Below are 16,209 nucleotides of genomic sequence, written 5' to 3' on the forward strand. Positions count from 1 at the left end.
TACAAGGAAGCACAGGTACTTTGCTATCTATGTCTGGGGCACAGAGCTGGTCACCAAGCAGCTTTGGTAAATTTCTGTCATTTTAGCCTTGAAACGACCTCAATATCTCATATCAGGAAAACACCTCAGTTCCTCTTAGCTGGACAAGTGAACGATCCTTACCTTTGCTGAGAATGCACTTGACCCCACACGATGACACAGCTTTAGTCAGGCAGCGAATATTTGCTGAATGAAGGAGGAAAGAGATGCTCCATGAGGCTGCCTGTCAGAGGTTCTGGTGAACAATTGGTATTAGATGGCTGTTTACACAAAAAGGCAGGCAGGGAGGGAGACATGCAGGGAAGGTCTGGTACCTGTAATTGAGCAGCAGTAGGTTGGCTGGTATCATCCAAAAGCTCTCCAAGATCTGCTCTCCTGTGTGGGTAGACCAGCCATTTCTCTGGGATCTCACACAGTATCAAGGATTGAGGAGGCCTAACCCATGGAAGGATCAGGTACCTCTTTTCTTTACTCCTTAGCCCACCCAGGCTCTCAATGGTCTCTTCCACACCCTTCCCTCCTCCTTTCTTCTCTGTGTCCCCCCATCCTTCTTTCTGTCTCTGTAGTGAAAGGAAGGACTTGTCTAAGAAGGGTATCTGGTTTCAGTTGTTCTTGTTCTGCCTCTGAAATTCCAAAGTTTGTTTGTCTCTCTTCTATTAGCTAGATCATGCATGTTCTGAGAAAATATGGCTGCCCTCTTGCTGGGAGTCTGAGGAGGACATCAAAGCTCAGGGATGAGTAGCCCCGCAGGAAGATGTCCTTGATGGTGGGTTTGGAACTTCCATGCTAGTTCTTTCTTGGTATGGTCCTCTCTTATCTGGAGTCTAGGGACCTGCTGCTAGGGATTATGAGAGTGGTAGGTAACTTGGCCAAGCTGGGACCACCCAGGGGAGCACTCTCTGGGTATATTTCAAGCTACCAGAGTCCCTGCCATCCTATGGTTACTGAACATTTTAAGAGATGTTTCATAGTTCCCTAGCCTTGGAGGACAAGGGTGAAAATATTTTCCCTTTTAATTCTTCTGACCGCATTAATATAGGCCCCTAATTATGGTTATTCAACATAGGTGTGTGCTCATGCATGTGAATGTGCCCATCTGCATACTGATGAATAGTCTTCAATTCTCACTGTCCTTCATTACTCTGTCTTTAAGTTACTTAGTTCTGTAGCAACCTGCTTGAAACAGCCACTCCTGCCAGATCACCTCCATCTCCTGAGCACTTTGCCTCTTGGAGTTGACCTGGTTTCTTAGCTCTCTCCCCTGACTCCCCTCAGCTTTTCCTCTTAGTCTATCCCCACACTTTTCTTCATATGCTGATCCACAGGATCCTTTAACAAGGATCCACAGCTATGACACCTGCCTGGGACTCAAAGATGGAACAGCAACCAAGAAAGGAACACCCACCCAACAAGGGCAAGAAAAATACTGCAGATATTACAACTCCTGGTGCCTACATCCCAGGGCGAAATTATGAACATGAATGGCAAGACACTGCCTCCACTAGAATCTTATTGCAGTAGGCCTTGACAAACAAAATATAGCAGAACCAAAAGACACAGACTTCAAAACAGCAATTATGAATATTTAAGCTTTTAACAGGATATGAACAAATTACTTAATAATGACCATGAAAACACAGTTGAATAAAATAATAAAAAAAAACAGTTTAAGTCATGAAATTAGAAATACAATCAGTAAAGAAAACACAAACTGAAAAAAATCCTGTATTTAAAACTATAGGATGCTAAACAAAAGTCACAGTGGTCAGCCTTATGAACAGGTTACAAAACATGGAAGAAAGATTAGGTTCTGAAGACAAGGTACAAGAAATGAATACCTCAGCCAAAGAAAGTGTTAAATCTAAACCCATCCAGGCACAAACTGTCCAGGAAATCTGTAACACTATGAAAAGACAAATCTATAAAGAATAAGGATAGAAGAAACCCAAGTCAAAGATACAGAAAATATTTTTAACAACCATAGAAGACAGTTTTTACAACCTAAGAGAGGATATGATGGTTTGTATATACTTGGGCCAGGAAGTGGCACTATTAGGCCGTGTGGCCTTGTTGGAGTAGGTGTGTCACTGTGGGTGTGGGCTTTAAGGCCCCCATCGTAACTGCCTGGAAGCAGTATTCTGCTAGCAACCTTCAGATAAAGATGTAGAACTCTCAGCTTCTCCTGTACCATGCCTGCCTGGATGCTGCCATGTTCCCACCTTGATTATGGTCTGAACGTCTAAATCTGTAAGCCAGCCTCAATTAAATGTTGTCCTTATAAGAGTTGCCTTGGTCATGGTATCTGTTCACAGTAGTTAAATCCTAAGACAAAGGAGGTGCCTAGTAAGGTATAAGAAGCATACAGAACACTAAATAGACAGGAAAGAAATTCCCCATGGCACATGATAATCAAAACACTAAATATACAGAACAAAGAAAATATATTAAAAGCTGTGAGGGAAAAGGACCTAATATTATATAAAGGTAGACTCATTAGAATAACAACCGACTTCCCAATGGAGACTCTAAAAGCCACAAGAGTATGGATGAGTTTTGTACAAACTCTGAGAGACTACAGGTACCAGCTAACATGATACCCAGTAAAACTATCACACTAGAGGGAGAAACAAAGACATTCCTCAATAAAGACAAATTTAAGCAATTTCAACCAACAAATTTAGCTCTAAAAGTCACTAAAAGGAAAATTAAGTGAAGAGGATAATCACACCCAAGAGACACAGCAATAAATAATCCCAGAGCAGCAAATCAAAAGAAGAGGAAAGCCCACAGCATACTAACAAAATAACAGGAGTCAATAAATGCTGATCATTGATAATTTTCAATATTAGTGGTCTAAGTTCCCCAGAAAAAAATAGACAAATAGATTTGATTATAAAATAGGATACACTTTTGTGCTGCATCTAAGAAACACACTTTACCATTGAGGATGGGCATAACCTCAGGATAAAAGGATGGAAAAATATTTCAAGCAAATTGACCTCAGAAGCAAGCAGGTGCAGCCATTTTAATATCTGACAAAATATACTTCAAATCAATATTAATTAGGAGACATAGGGAAGGGCACTACATAATCATCAAAGAAAAAATTCACCAAGAGAATACTGTAATTCTAAACATCTTTTTAAAACTAAACACAAGGATACCCAAGTTCTTAAAAGGAACACCACAAAATATCATCATGGTGATAGTGAGTTACTTCAGTACCCCACCCTTGCCAATAGAAAGGTCAGCCAGATAAAACTAACAGAGAAATTCTAAAGTTAAGCAACAACATAAATCAAATGGAATTAGCAGGTATCTACAGGACATTTCACTCAAATAGAAAAGAATGTACTTTCTTCTCATCAGGTCATGGAACTTTCTGCAAATTGGCCACATATCAGGCACAAAGAAATTCTCAACAGTTGTAAGAAAATTGAAATAACACCCTGTGTCCTATTTAACCACTCTGGATTAAAACTAGACAACAACAACAATGACAACAACAACAACAGGAATTATATATACTCACAGAAACTGAACAACTCACTACTGAATGAAAAATATGTGAAGACAGAAATCGAGAAATACATTAAACCTTTTTAGAATTAAATGAAAATGAAAACACAATGTACCCAAACCCATGTGACACAATGCAGGCAGTTCTCAGAGGCAAGTTCATTGCATTATGTGCCTATATCAAAGCCTGGAGAGGTCTCATATTAGCAACTTAGTAACACACCTGATGGCTATATAACAAGAAGAAACAATTGCCCCAAACAGTAGACATCAGGAAGCAATCAAATCCAGGACTGAAATCAATGAAATGGAAACAAAACATTTATGAAGAATCATTAAAATAGTTGGCTCTTTGAGAAAATCAACAAGAAGGACAAACTCTTAGCTAAATTAACTAGAAGATAGAGACAGAAGAGCCAAATTAACAAAATTAGGATTGAAAAGAAGGCATCACAACAGACACTGAGGAAATCCAAAGAATCACAAGGACACACTTTACAATCTGTACTCCACCAAACTGGAAAAAAAACAAAAGAAATTCGTACATTTCTTAATTTATATGACCTGCCAAAGTTAAATCAAGATCAGATAAGCACTTTAAATAGGCCCTTAATCATGAATGAAATAGAAGTAGTAATTAAAGTCTCCCAAGCAAAAAAAAAAAAAAAAAAAAAAAAAAAAACCCAGGGCCAGATGACTAAGTGCAGAATTCTACCATATCTTTAAAGAATAATTAATGCCAACATTTCTCAGATTATTCTGTAAAATAGAAACAGAAGAAACATTTTACAATTCTTTTATATAAGGCCACTATTAACCCTGTTACTAAAACAATACAAAGGCTCAATAAAAACGAGAGAAAAATTTAGACCAATATCCCTTATGAAGATAGATGCAAAAATTCCCAAATATTTGCAAGTAGAATTTAAGAACACAGCAAAAAGGATTATTCACCATGATCAAGTAGGTTTCATCTCAGAAATGCAAGGATGATTCAACATAATAAATCTGATTATAAACTGGTCAGAATGGTCAAGATCAATAAACCAAATGACAGTACATTCTGGAAAGGATATTGGGAAAGAGTCACACTTATTCATTGCTGGTGGGAGTGTAAACTTGGACAACCACTGTGGAGATCAGTGTTGTGGGTCCTCAGGAAGCTGAGACCAGATCTGTACCACTCTTGAGTATACCCAAAGGACTCTATTAATATCCTGCTGATGGAGACTCTTCTTCATCTGTGTTCATTGTTGCTCTACTTATAATAGCCAGAGACTGGAAACAGCCTATGTTCATCAATTGATGGACAATGAAAAAATGGTATACTTCTTTATACATTGGAATATAAAGCAGTTAAGAGAAATGAAAGTATGAAATTCACAGGTTAATTGATAGACCCTGGAAAAACTCAACTTGAGTGAGCTAGCCTAGATCCCAAAATACAAATATTTTGTTTTCTTTTATGTGTGGTTGTTATACTTCAACATGTTGTCAAACTTCAACATGTGTGCTACACTCATTTTAACCATAACAGGTATCTAGTAAGGGTCTAGGTGGGAGGAGAGGATTTCCCAAACAGGGGGAACTCAAATACATTTGTATGGAGAGAAAAAGGTGCAACTAGAAACGGAACAATTAAATAGGGAGGGAGAAGGAAGAGAGGAGAAGGGTAAGCATATAGGGAGGGACAATGAATGCTGAGGCCCATTTGAGGGGCCATATGCAACACTGATATTGTAGAAGCTTCCTGAAATATATACATTCACGAAAGGAGTCTAAGTGGAGTCACCAAAATAGCAGGGAGACAATGCCCCAACTAAACATAGTATACCATCAAATAGAACCTTCAGAGCCAGGAAGCCAGGGATGGGTTATATCTTGTTGAGTCACTGGCCAATCGTACCCCATGGCAACTTGCAGACCTCACAGGTGATGATTGTCCAGGCTGTTGGTTGCTCCCTACAATCTGATTGCTGAAGGGAACTCATGTCATAAAACATGGAAATGTCCAGTTGGTAGTGAGAGAACACCCTGACAAATTCACCATAACAACCAAGGAAACAGAAAGGGTGTTTAGAGACACAACCACTCACTGGTCAGGTTGGTCCTGATAGCAGGGAGAGAGTTAAAAAAACAATTCAGAGAAAAACTGCAGAATGTACTTATTAGTAACTAGCTGTGTCCTTCACAGCTCTGGATAAACATAGCCCACCAGAAATAATTGCCTGAGTGAGTGTGCCCAATAAGTTTGAAGGCTAAGCAAAGTGTCCAATTAGGTTTAAACAAGTTTTGTTGTTGCTAAAGTCTGCCTATGCTAAAGTATAAAAGGTATGTGCTTTAGAAATTCGGGGTCCTTCCTCCTGCAAGAGTGAAGTGACTCTGATGGGATGAAATAAAGATTCCTCTTGCTGATTGCATCAATCTCAGTCTCTGTGTCTTTGTGCACTGTGCGTCCCAGAGTTCAGACTTTCAGGTCCAACAGTAGCTAACTAGAGTCTCACCCCTATTGACTAGTGTTCATGGCACTGGTTGGTACTCTGCATGCTACTGGAGGATAAATCAGTATCTCCCAGCTACCAAGCCTGTTAACAGGCTTACCTACAAGCCTGTTAACATATAACAGTGACTTACCTACAAGACATACTGGTTTAATAGTGGCACAAACGTTATGGAAGTAACCAACCATCCTTTGATTGGATTTAAGGCCCACTTTATGAGATGAAATATGTACCTGATCCTGCTAACATGGATAAGGACTGGAGACTAGACAGGTTGTAAGTCTCTGGGTGAGGAGACCTAACACTATTAATCTTCAAAAGGAACATAGCAATAAAATTACTCCTACTGGTGATCTGCAACACCTATAGATCAGTTCCTCAGTCAGCCATCATCGGAGATACTTCTTGTAGTAGATGAGGACAAATATAAGACCTACTTCCGGGCAATGGGCAGAGAGTAAGAGCACTCAGTCCTCAATGATACCGTTCATAAAAGTGCTCCCCTCGAGGCTCAGGGAAGTGTCCGGAACAATAGGTGGAAATTTGTTAAGAGCCAAATGTGATGTTGGATCTCATCTTGCTTTGTTTGGGCATTTTGTGTTTAGTGGCTATTTTGCTTATTTCAGTTTCTGTTTTTATAGTTGTTTTGTTTGTGTGTTTCTTTTTCTGTTTTTGTTTTTAAAGAGAAAGAGAGAAAAGGAACCTATAGTTGGGTGGGTAGGGAGATGTGGGGATCTAGGAGGAATTTGGGGAGGGAAATACATGATCAGAATATAATGCATGAAATTTTTTTTCAGTTAAAAAACTATGTTCTCCCCCCCTCACACACACACACACACAGAAATATGAAAGACCAATTTGAAACACAATCTTTCCTCTGTTAGTTGGTATAGGACCTTAATAATCTTACAGGATGTTTTTTTAAGGCATCGAATTTAAACTCGCCCCCTTGTGGTTACTACGTGTCAAACACCCTGCGTATTTGGTTACTGACTGCAGCTATGACTAGCTCCAGATTTTCTACAGAAAGAAATTTGCCAACAACAACTTCTTTCAAGGATATACTGTCTAATAGGGCCTTAAGCATGAAGCAAGCACTGATTGCTGCCAAGGCGCTTGAGCGACTGCTTGCAGGCTACACACAGTACACAAGGAAGTCACACGGAATCATAGCTGTGTGCTTTTAGGTCGTCTAAAGCCAACGAAGATTTTTGTTTGCTTGCTTGTTTGACTTTATTGCTGAATACACGCGAGGTGCGGGTGGGGTAGTGCTGGTGGAATGACAGCTTGTGATTGGCTAAACCCTTGAGACAGTTAAAGGTCAACCCACTGGCTCCAAGAGCGACTTGCACAGCATCCTTAGCAACCAGCTGGAGAGGCCGGAGCGCTGGGGTGAGTAATAGTATCTTCTCTTGCTGGTGACTTGGGAACTCGGATTACAGTCCCACCCTTTAGTAACCTGGACCACAAAAGACTCAGATGTAGGTTGAACTTCTCCCTTTAGAGCCCCGAAGTCCCGGCTATTTGAAGAGACTTCTAGTCTTTGGGGACTCCAGCCCTATTTACCAGATTTACAGCTTCAGGCTCCAAATTAGAGTCTGTGCCCTGCAACATCCGCTGGCTCATTTGATAGAGGCAGTGTTTGGGGGAGAGTATAGAAGGTGGGGGAGCTCTGATAACTGTTCTAGAGCATCTCGGGTTGTCTTGCTGATCAGTCTTCATGTTCTCCAGCAGTTCAGTTCTTCCTACTCCCCTCTTCCACCACCTCTTCTTACCACCTCTTCATTCTCCTTTCATCTTGTACACTTACACTTAGATTTCCAAAGAGAAAATTCCAACATGAAGATTAGTACATGTAAAGGACGAAGAATAGATGAAAAGAAAACAAACAGCAACAACAACAACAACAAAAAACAAACAAAAACCCACAAGTAACTAGAAAATAATGTCAAAGTTATTAGTCAGGAAGCATTCCCCAGGGGTAGGGAAGAGTGGGTTAGAAGCCTGTAATTAAAGTCCATCTGATCGATGGTGTCTTCTCCGTAGTCTATGGTCAGATTCCCTTTGCTCTTTAGGGTTATAGTTTAAATTTGGTGTTCCTTAATGCAAGCCATATTTCCAAAGGCTTGGTCTAATTTTTATATGACCTAGTTCTCAGAAGATGCCTTTTAAGTCACGTATTCTGAAGCTTGTTTTAATTGAAGCTTTAAAAGGCTGTCCAGAGATTAATAATAACTTTCTAGAAAGAAAAAAAAAACACACAAACTGCCAAGCAACCAGGCATTTTGCTGGAGCTATTTCAGTATGAGCGATGTCTCAGAAATGTTTTGATTTCTCATGTAAGTCTTTGGCTTCAAGATAAGTACTGGATTTTCATTTTGCTGGTAACTATTGAACATTCTCCAAAATATATCATTCATATAATTCCAGGAAGTAGTGTTCTGAAAAAGTTTTTCTTGACAATAAATTTGGAGAAAATTACCTATCATCACACTATCATTCAAGCTTCATTATATATGCACACAGGCTAATAAGCCCCCAAATCTTACAGCATGACAGTCTACATAAATTTGTTCAGTCTAGTGTTCAATACAGTCCAGTGATTAAAATATTTAATCTCATATCTTTTTGAATGGATTTCAGTGTAAGAGGTTATATTCCACACTGCACTTTAGGGAATTATTGTTTTAAATTATCCACACTGTTGTTTCCTCCTCCTCTTCCTCCTCTTCTTCTCTTTTTCTTCTTTCTCCTCCTCCTCTTTTTTCATCTTCTTCAAATATTTCTGGTTGATTTAGTATAAGTCCCCACCCCTCAAATCTTTTCAAAACAACTACAGCAAGTGAATGAATTATTTTATCCCCACTACTTTGTATTATATTTCAGCAGTAACGTAAGCAATTTGCTAAATCTGTGTTTACTGTTTAGGACTCCAGTTTTCCTGAAGTAGCACAGCAGATCCTTTGTTGAAACTGTGATTCTAACATCATGGTATCTAGCATCTTGCACAGACTCTATAACTATTTGAATAATTAAAAATTTTAATTTTTTCCCTTTATAATGCCTGTTTTGTAGAAGACCAGTTAGATGCTTTTAACAGCAGCCCCCTAAATGCAAATCATGGCCATTTGGTGGTGGCAGGTATTTTTTGTGTAGAATAGGTGTGAGTTGAGAACTGATTGCCTTGGGTAGTTCAAGGATTTGAGAATAGCTCAGATTGTTCATTTGTGAGTTTTAAATAGACAAATACTTAGAAATCCTCGAATGAAACACACCCCTCAGCCTTTAACTCCAGTAGTTTACCCAAACAGGGATTTGTCCTTTCAAGAACACTACAAAGGTAGGTACGGGAGAGCTTAGTTGTAGTTCCCAGTATTGTAAGAGTTCTATACTTCTGTTGGTCAATTTTGTATGTGCTTTTCATCTTCATGGCCATTTCTGTACAGGAAGATAACTTCTCTGCCATTCTATCATCTAGCAAGGTAGAAGAAATAGAAAGAAGGATCCGTGGATCTACCAGAAAGGCTTTAGTTAGGTCTTTACTGCTGTGAACAGTCACCATCACCATGGCAAGTCTTATAAAGGACAAGATTTAATTGGGGCTGGCTTACAGGTTCAGAGGTTCAGTCCATTATCATCAAGGCAGGACATGGCAGCATCCAGGCAGCCATGGTACAGGAGGACCTGAGAGTTCTACATTTTCATCTGAAGGCTGCTAGTAAAGACTTCCAGGCAGAGTGAGGGTCTTAAGCCCACACCCACAGTGACACACCTACTCCAACAAGGCCACACCTTCTAATAGTGCCACTCCTGGGTCAAACATATACCAACCATCACAGATAGACTTTCCCAAAATTTCCTATTTAGATTTAGAAATTATAACATATGTATATGTATACATGTATGTAACAACACTTAATGAAAAAGGAGGCCATGAATTTGGAAGTGAGTGAGGAGGAGAATATGAGAGCGTTCAGGAAGGGGAAATGAAGTAATTATACTATAACCTCAAAGAGTAAGAGAAATTATTTTCCAAAAAGACTTTTTGCTTTTAGTTGCAAAAGAAAATTCACAAGTCTTGCCTAGAGCTTTGAGCCAAGGATGTTGCCTCTGTGAGTACACTGAGGACCGTAACAAAACAAAGGCAGAGTGAGATTCCAGAGCAAGGCTGTGGTGCCTGCCCTAGCTGGAGAGACAATACATCCATGATGAGAGCTGCACAGAAACAGGTAGTAGTTTACTGGTGGCTAAAATGTGGATTAAGAAACAGAAAACTACTGATCAAAATCTCTTGAACATAGATCAAGAAATCTTAAAGTATCATCAAAATTATCATCAAAAGAAACCAACAATGCACAAGCAGAATTAATTTTGGGTTTGATATATCTACATTTGTTGGCTTACACACACACACACACACACACAGACACACAGGCAAGCATGCATATATACACATGCACACATACATATATGCATACACACTCTCTCTCACACACACATACACAAAACAAAAAAGCCAAAACCCAACTCAAAGCAAACAATGTAAAAAACCTTCTGTCTCAATGCTCTTAGCTTCTTGGTATTCCCACTGTTTCGTAGTCCCAGTTCACGTCGGATTATAGCCACCAATATATGATGACAGACATAAACTAATGATGCAGACTCTGTGAGGCTGTGTATAGAAGCTTCCATTTGTCTTCATGGATTCTCTGCAGCATGGGCAGCCAGCCTCTGCAAGGTGAAGGCACCCAAGTGCCATGGAGGAGAGCCCTCAGGAACGGAGCCTGCCACTACCACACAGCGCTGCTTTCCCAATGAAACAATTTGGTGGTGGACCTGTTCAATCCTATGTGGTCTGAAACCCACCACCAACATCCAACAGAAGTTGCGGCTGCTGTTTGACTCCAACGTCATGGGAAACCCAGCTCAGTTCTGCCTCCTCAAGCTGCTACAAAAATTCCTAGCCCTGAGAGTCCATGTCAGTCACATGTGAGCATCCTTGTTTCAGTCCCCTACATTTTGGAATAACTTGTTACACAGATTAAATAAGTAATAATATTAGTATTAATAATACCATTATATTATAACAAAATTATAACATTAAATTAAGATATATTAATTGTATACTTTATATTTATAATTATTATACTATGATATTTATAATTATTATGTTATATAATTATAATAAAATTAAAATGTATTAATAGTATAATAAAAAATAATAATAGTCTTTCTGTGCCTTTTTTTCTAAAGGATTTATGAGTGTTCAAAAATTTTACTTCACAAGGTCTTCCATTTCTGCTACATTCCTTCTTTTATTCCTGTTTTCAGTTCCACCCCACCCTACCACAGTCCTTTGAAACATCTCCCTCACCTACCTTCTGGTACGTGGGTAGTTGTCTCTTCCAGAGTTGCTTTTCCTAAGATGTCATGGAGGAATTCTGATGAATAAAATGATCTTTATTTTTTTGTGTTTCAGTATTTCTTATTTGGAACGTCAGTACATCAGACAGGTTAAAATGAACACACATTATTTGAACAGCAAACTCCATTTCTCTTTTGTTCCTGACATTAAAAGAGGCATACACCGACATACACACACATACCCCAACATACAGAGACACAGTGTCACAAACACACAAATACACACATGCACACACATACACACAGACACATCACAACACTCACCCCCCACTCCCCCACTTGCACACACTCATGCATTCAAACACACACATTACAGAAACTCACAAAATAAAAACCTACTATGTAGCATGGTTTGAAATTTAATTCAGTATTCCTCAAGGTAGGTGATCTGGGTAGCGTTTTGTTGTCTTCTTGAGAGCATCAGTCCTCCTCATGAAGCACTCTTAGAGTCTGGGAATATATCTGTCAGCTCTGGACACAGAACTCCTCTGCACAATGGTGGACATTGTGACAAGCAGGCATCTCCATGCAGTTGTAGATGATGCTATCCTTGGTAGCTAGAGCTATTCTTACAAAGGCATTGTTCTGCAGCAGCTAAGCTCCTCAGAACAGAAGCTGGGACATCAGATTGTCTATTGCTGGCTGGAATACCATATATTTATATCAAACACAAGAAACCATCTCATGGAACTCTTTATTATTCTTACCTTGAGGAGAGTATTCATTCCATTAGTGTCTGTCTTCTTTATGGTGGCTTGGGGGAAAATGTCTTGTAACTTTACCAGGAATGACTACTTCTCCTACAACCCTTTAGATTTTAAGCTTCTAAACACACTAAATTGTGGCTTCGAGCATTATTTTTAAGATAAACTTGTATCATACCCCTGGCAAATGAATAAATATGATTTTATGACACAAACATATCCACCTCACCTCTACCTTATTTCCTTATTCCATTTTACTCTTTTATCTAGCTTTTACCCACTTAAAATCTGATGTACTCCTACATCTAGTTGTTTCTGGAATTCATCTCAAAAACATTTATAAATGACGAGGTGTTCGTAGTTGAGCACACACTCACATAGAGTGTTGGGTTATTAGTGGAAGGTATAACCTAGCACGAGGTACTGAGCAGGGATTGTAGTCCAGGAAGTGGTTCTGCCTGCTGCAATTTTGAAGAAATAAATGTAATTGAAAGAAAGTTGGGCTCAATGTTAACTTGGAAAACCAATGAATGTTTCAAAGCAAGGCACACTAATTATAAGAGCAGGCACCAATGTAAATATAAAACTGAACTTTCATAGAAAGATTACAAGAGCCATTCATCTTCCCCTGTCTTAGTCAGGGTTTCTATTCCTGCATCATGACCAAGAAACAAGTTAGAGGAAAGGGTTTATTCAGCTTACAGTTTCACATTGCTGTTCATCACCAAAAGAAGTCAGGACTGGAACTCACACAGGGTAGGAGCCTGGAGGCAGGAGCTGATGTAGAGAGGCCATGGAGGAATGCTGCCTACTTGCTTGCTTCCCCTGGCTTCCTCAGCTTGCTTCCTTACAGAACCTAGGACAACTAGTCCTGGGATGGCACCGCCCACTGCTACCTGCACCTCAGTTGTTACAGTTACATCTTGGGGACATTCCCCGGGGAGAAAAGCAACTATGTGACGATATGGGACATTTTTATTAAAGGAACTAACTTTGTCAAATGGTTAGCATGATATTAAATAAAAAGAACCCCAATGATGACAACTGCTGAAGTGGAGGTAGGGAGAGGGGACATTTAGTCACTGCTGGTGGCAGTGAAGACTGTTACAGCTTCCATAGAGATCAGTGTGGCAGTTCCTTAAAATGCTAACGATAGATCTACCATATGACCCAGCTATAACACCTGTGCTGGCTAGTTTCACGTCAACTTGTCATATGAACTAGAGTTATCTGAATGGAAGAAACTTCAATTGAGAAAAATGCCTCCATAAGATTTGGCTGTAAGGCATTTTCTTGATTAGTGGTTGATGGAGGAGGGTCCAGCCCATTGTGGGTGGGACTATCCATGGCTTGATGGTTTGGTGTTCTATAAGGAAGCAGGCTGAACAATCCATGAGTGGCAAGACAGTAAGCACCACCACTCTAAGGGCTCAGCATCAGCTCCTGCCTCTAGGTTCTTGCTCTATTTGATTTCCTTTTCTGACTTCCTTTGATGATGAATAGCAATATGGGAGTGTAGGCTAAATAATCATCTCCTCCCCTTGCCTTTTTGGTCATGGTGTTCTGTTGCAGCAATAGAAACCCTAACTAAGACACCATTCTTGGGCATATACTAAAAGGATTCTGTATCCTGCTGGTGATTTATGATCATTTAGAAACATCTGGTGATTTATGATCATTGCTGCTCAATTCATAATAGCCCAGAAATGGAAACATCCTAGACATATACCAGTTGATTCACACTGGTCAATCTTAAATGGTCCATTTAATAATCAGCTTCTGTCATTTAGGTCACTGAGATGGGTAGGGGTAGCTAAAGGGAGCCCTTCTTGGGTCAGAACAGACCTCAAAAACTGGCCTCAAAAGCAACCTATATCCAAATTAAATTGTGTCAGTGTCCTGGTTAGCTTCAACTGTCAACTTGGCACAGTCTGAAATTATATGAGACTGGAGTCTCAATTGACAGATTGTCTCAGTCACATTGTTGAGGATTGATTTCATTACAAACTGATATAGGAGGAACCAGCCCACGGTGGACAGCACCATCCCTAGGCCAGGTGGTGTTGAACTGTATAAGAAAGCTTTCAAAGCATGAGTCTGTGAGCTGGCTGAGCAAGCAGTGATCCTTTATGTTTTCGGCTCCAACCTCCTGATGGAGTTTCTGCCTTGACTACCCTCTGTGATGGACTGTGTGCTGTCCCTCCCTGAGTTGCTTTTGGTTACTGTTTTACCCCACCAACAGAAACCAGACTACACCAATCACTTTGCTGAGCAATTTTGTCTGTATGACATTTTAAAGTAATAAAATAACAATTTGATAATTACTGGAGACTATATGGAGATCTAACACAGAGTGAGGCATATGGTTTAATAGAGAGAAAGGAAAGACAGTCAAAGAGAATGTGCCAGATCCACTATTACCCCAGGAGTAGTTCTGCACATGCCCATGATTATGTTTTCTGCAGACTGGTGCCAAAGGCTCCACACTGAAAGGGAATAGACTTTACTAAAACAACCTAGCCAAGGTACCTATGCACAAGCCCAAGGAAGAAAGAAAAACAACCTCTAGATGTGGAGAATGAGCCCATAATTGCCATTACTAAGTATTGCTTCAGGTCAGTTTTTACAAAAATGTTTGTGAAACATGCAAGGAATCAGGAAAATGCAAATTATATATAGGAGGGGCAGTAACTTCAATGGTTTGTATATATTTGGCCCAGGGAGTGGCATTATTAGGAGGTGTGTCCTTGTTGGAGTAGGTGGTTGTCTTGTTGGAGCATGTGTGTCACTGAGGGCATGGGCTTTAAGACCCTACCTCTAGTGCTTGGAAGTAAGGATTCTACTAACAGCCTTCAGATGAAGATGTAGAACTCTCAGCTTCTCTGGCACCATGCCTGCCAGGATGTTGCCATGTTCCTACCTTGGTGATAATAGACTGAACCTCTGAACCCATAAGCCAGTCTCAATTAAATGTTGTCCTTATAAGAGTTGCCTTGATTATGGTGTCTGTTCACAGCAGTATAAACCTAAGACTGTAAAGTTGTCATAAAAGGGACAAGCTGTCAGATTAACAGCTCAGTCCTTTAAGGAGCCCATTGTGTATTTTCAGAAAATGAATGGGAACCATATTTTAAAAAATCAGGGAAGAAATCAAGTAAGCATTTGGTAAAATGTAGAACACCAATAAAGATAGAAATGCATACACACACACAAACACACACACACACACACACACACTACATATAAAATAAAACATTTGGAGTTGAAAGTCTAAAAACCAAAGCAGACCAAAGAATGAGAGGAAAAGTGAGTCCCTTTCAGTATACTTACATTTGTCTAACAACACTAGCATAGAAGAGAAAGACTCAGCAGGAAACAAAAACAATTCAAAACAGAACAAATAACCTGAAACCCAGAGATAAAAACATCCTGACCTTCCACCAAAGTACCAGTAAGTTCTGATGTGCGCAAGCAGTAGAGGTCACACTGAGAAGCATCAGCATAGACAAGCTGAAAGGAACTACAAAGATGATGAACTGCAAAGGAGCAAGAGAGAATGGTGCTTTGCACATAAAATGATGCAAACAGTGGGAAGGCTGTTCTTGGTTGTCAACTTGTCTATCTGGAATGAACTAAAAGAAGAACCAAATAGAAGGCATACACATGAGCACTTTCTGCTTAACCTGAAGTGTGAAAACACACCTATATTTCAGATCTTTGATGCAGATCTATTGCTGACCACACCTTCTGCTGGCAGCCTATATAAGGACATGGAAGAAGGAGGCTTTTGCTCTTTTCCTGCTGGTTCTCACCTTGCTAGCAAGTCCATTTCTTCACTGGCATTGGAGCCTTTGCAATTCTGGCATCTACTGAAGTTCAGAGACTGGTTACTTGGACTTTCCATTCCTAGACAACCAGTATTGGATTAGCTGGACCACAGACCACACACACACACACACACACACACACACACACAGAGAGAGAGAGAGAGAGAGAGAGAGAGAGAGAGAGAGAGAGAGAGA

The sequence above is a fragment of the Grammomys surdaster genome, unplaced genomic scaffold, assembly GCF_004785775.1.
Source record: "Grammomys surdaster isolate TR1022 unplaced genomic scaffold, NIH_TR_1.0 126076, whole genome shotgun sequence".
NCBI classification, from domain to species: domain Eukaryota; kingdom Metazoa; phylum Chordata; class Mammalia; order Rodentia; family Muridae; genus Grammomys; species Grammomys surdaster.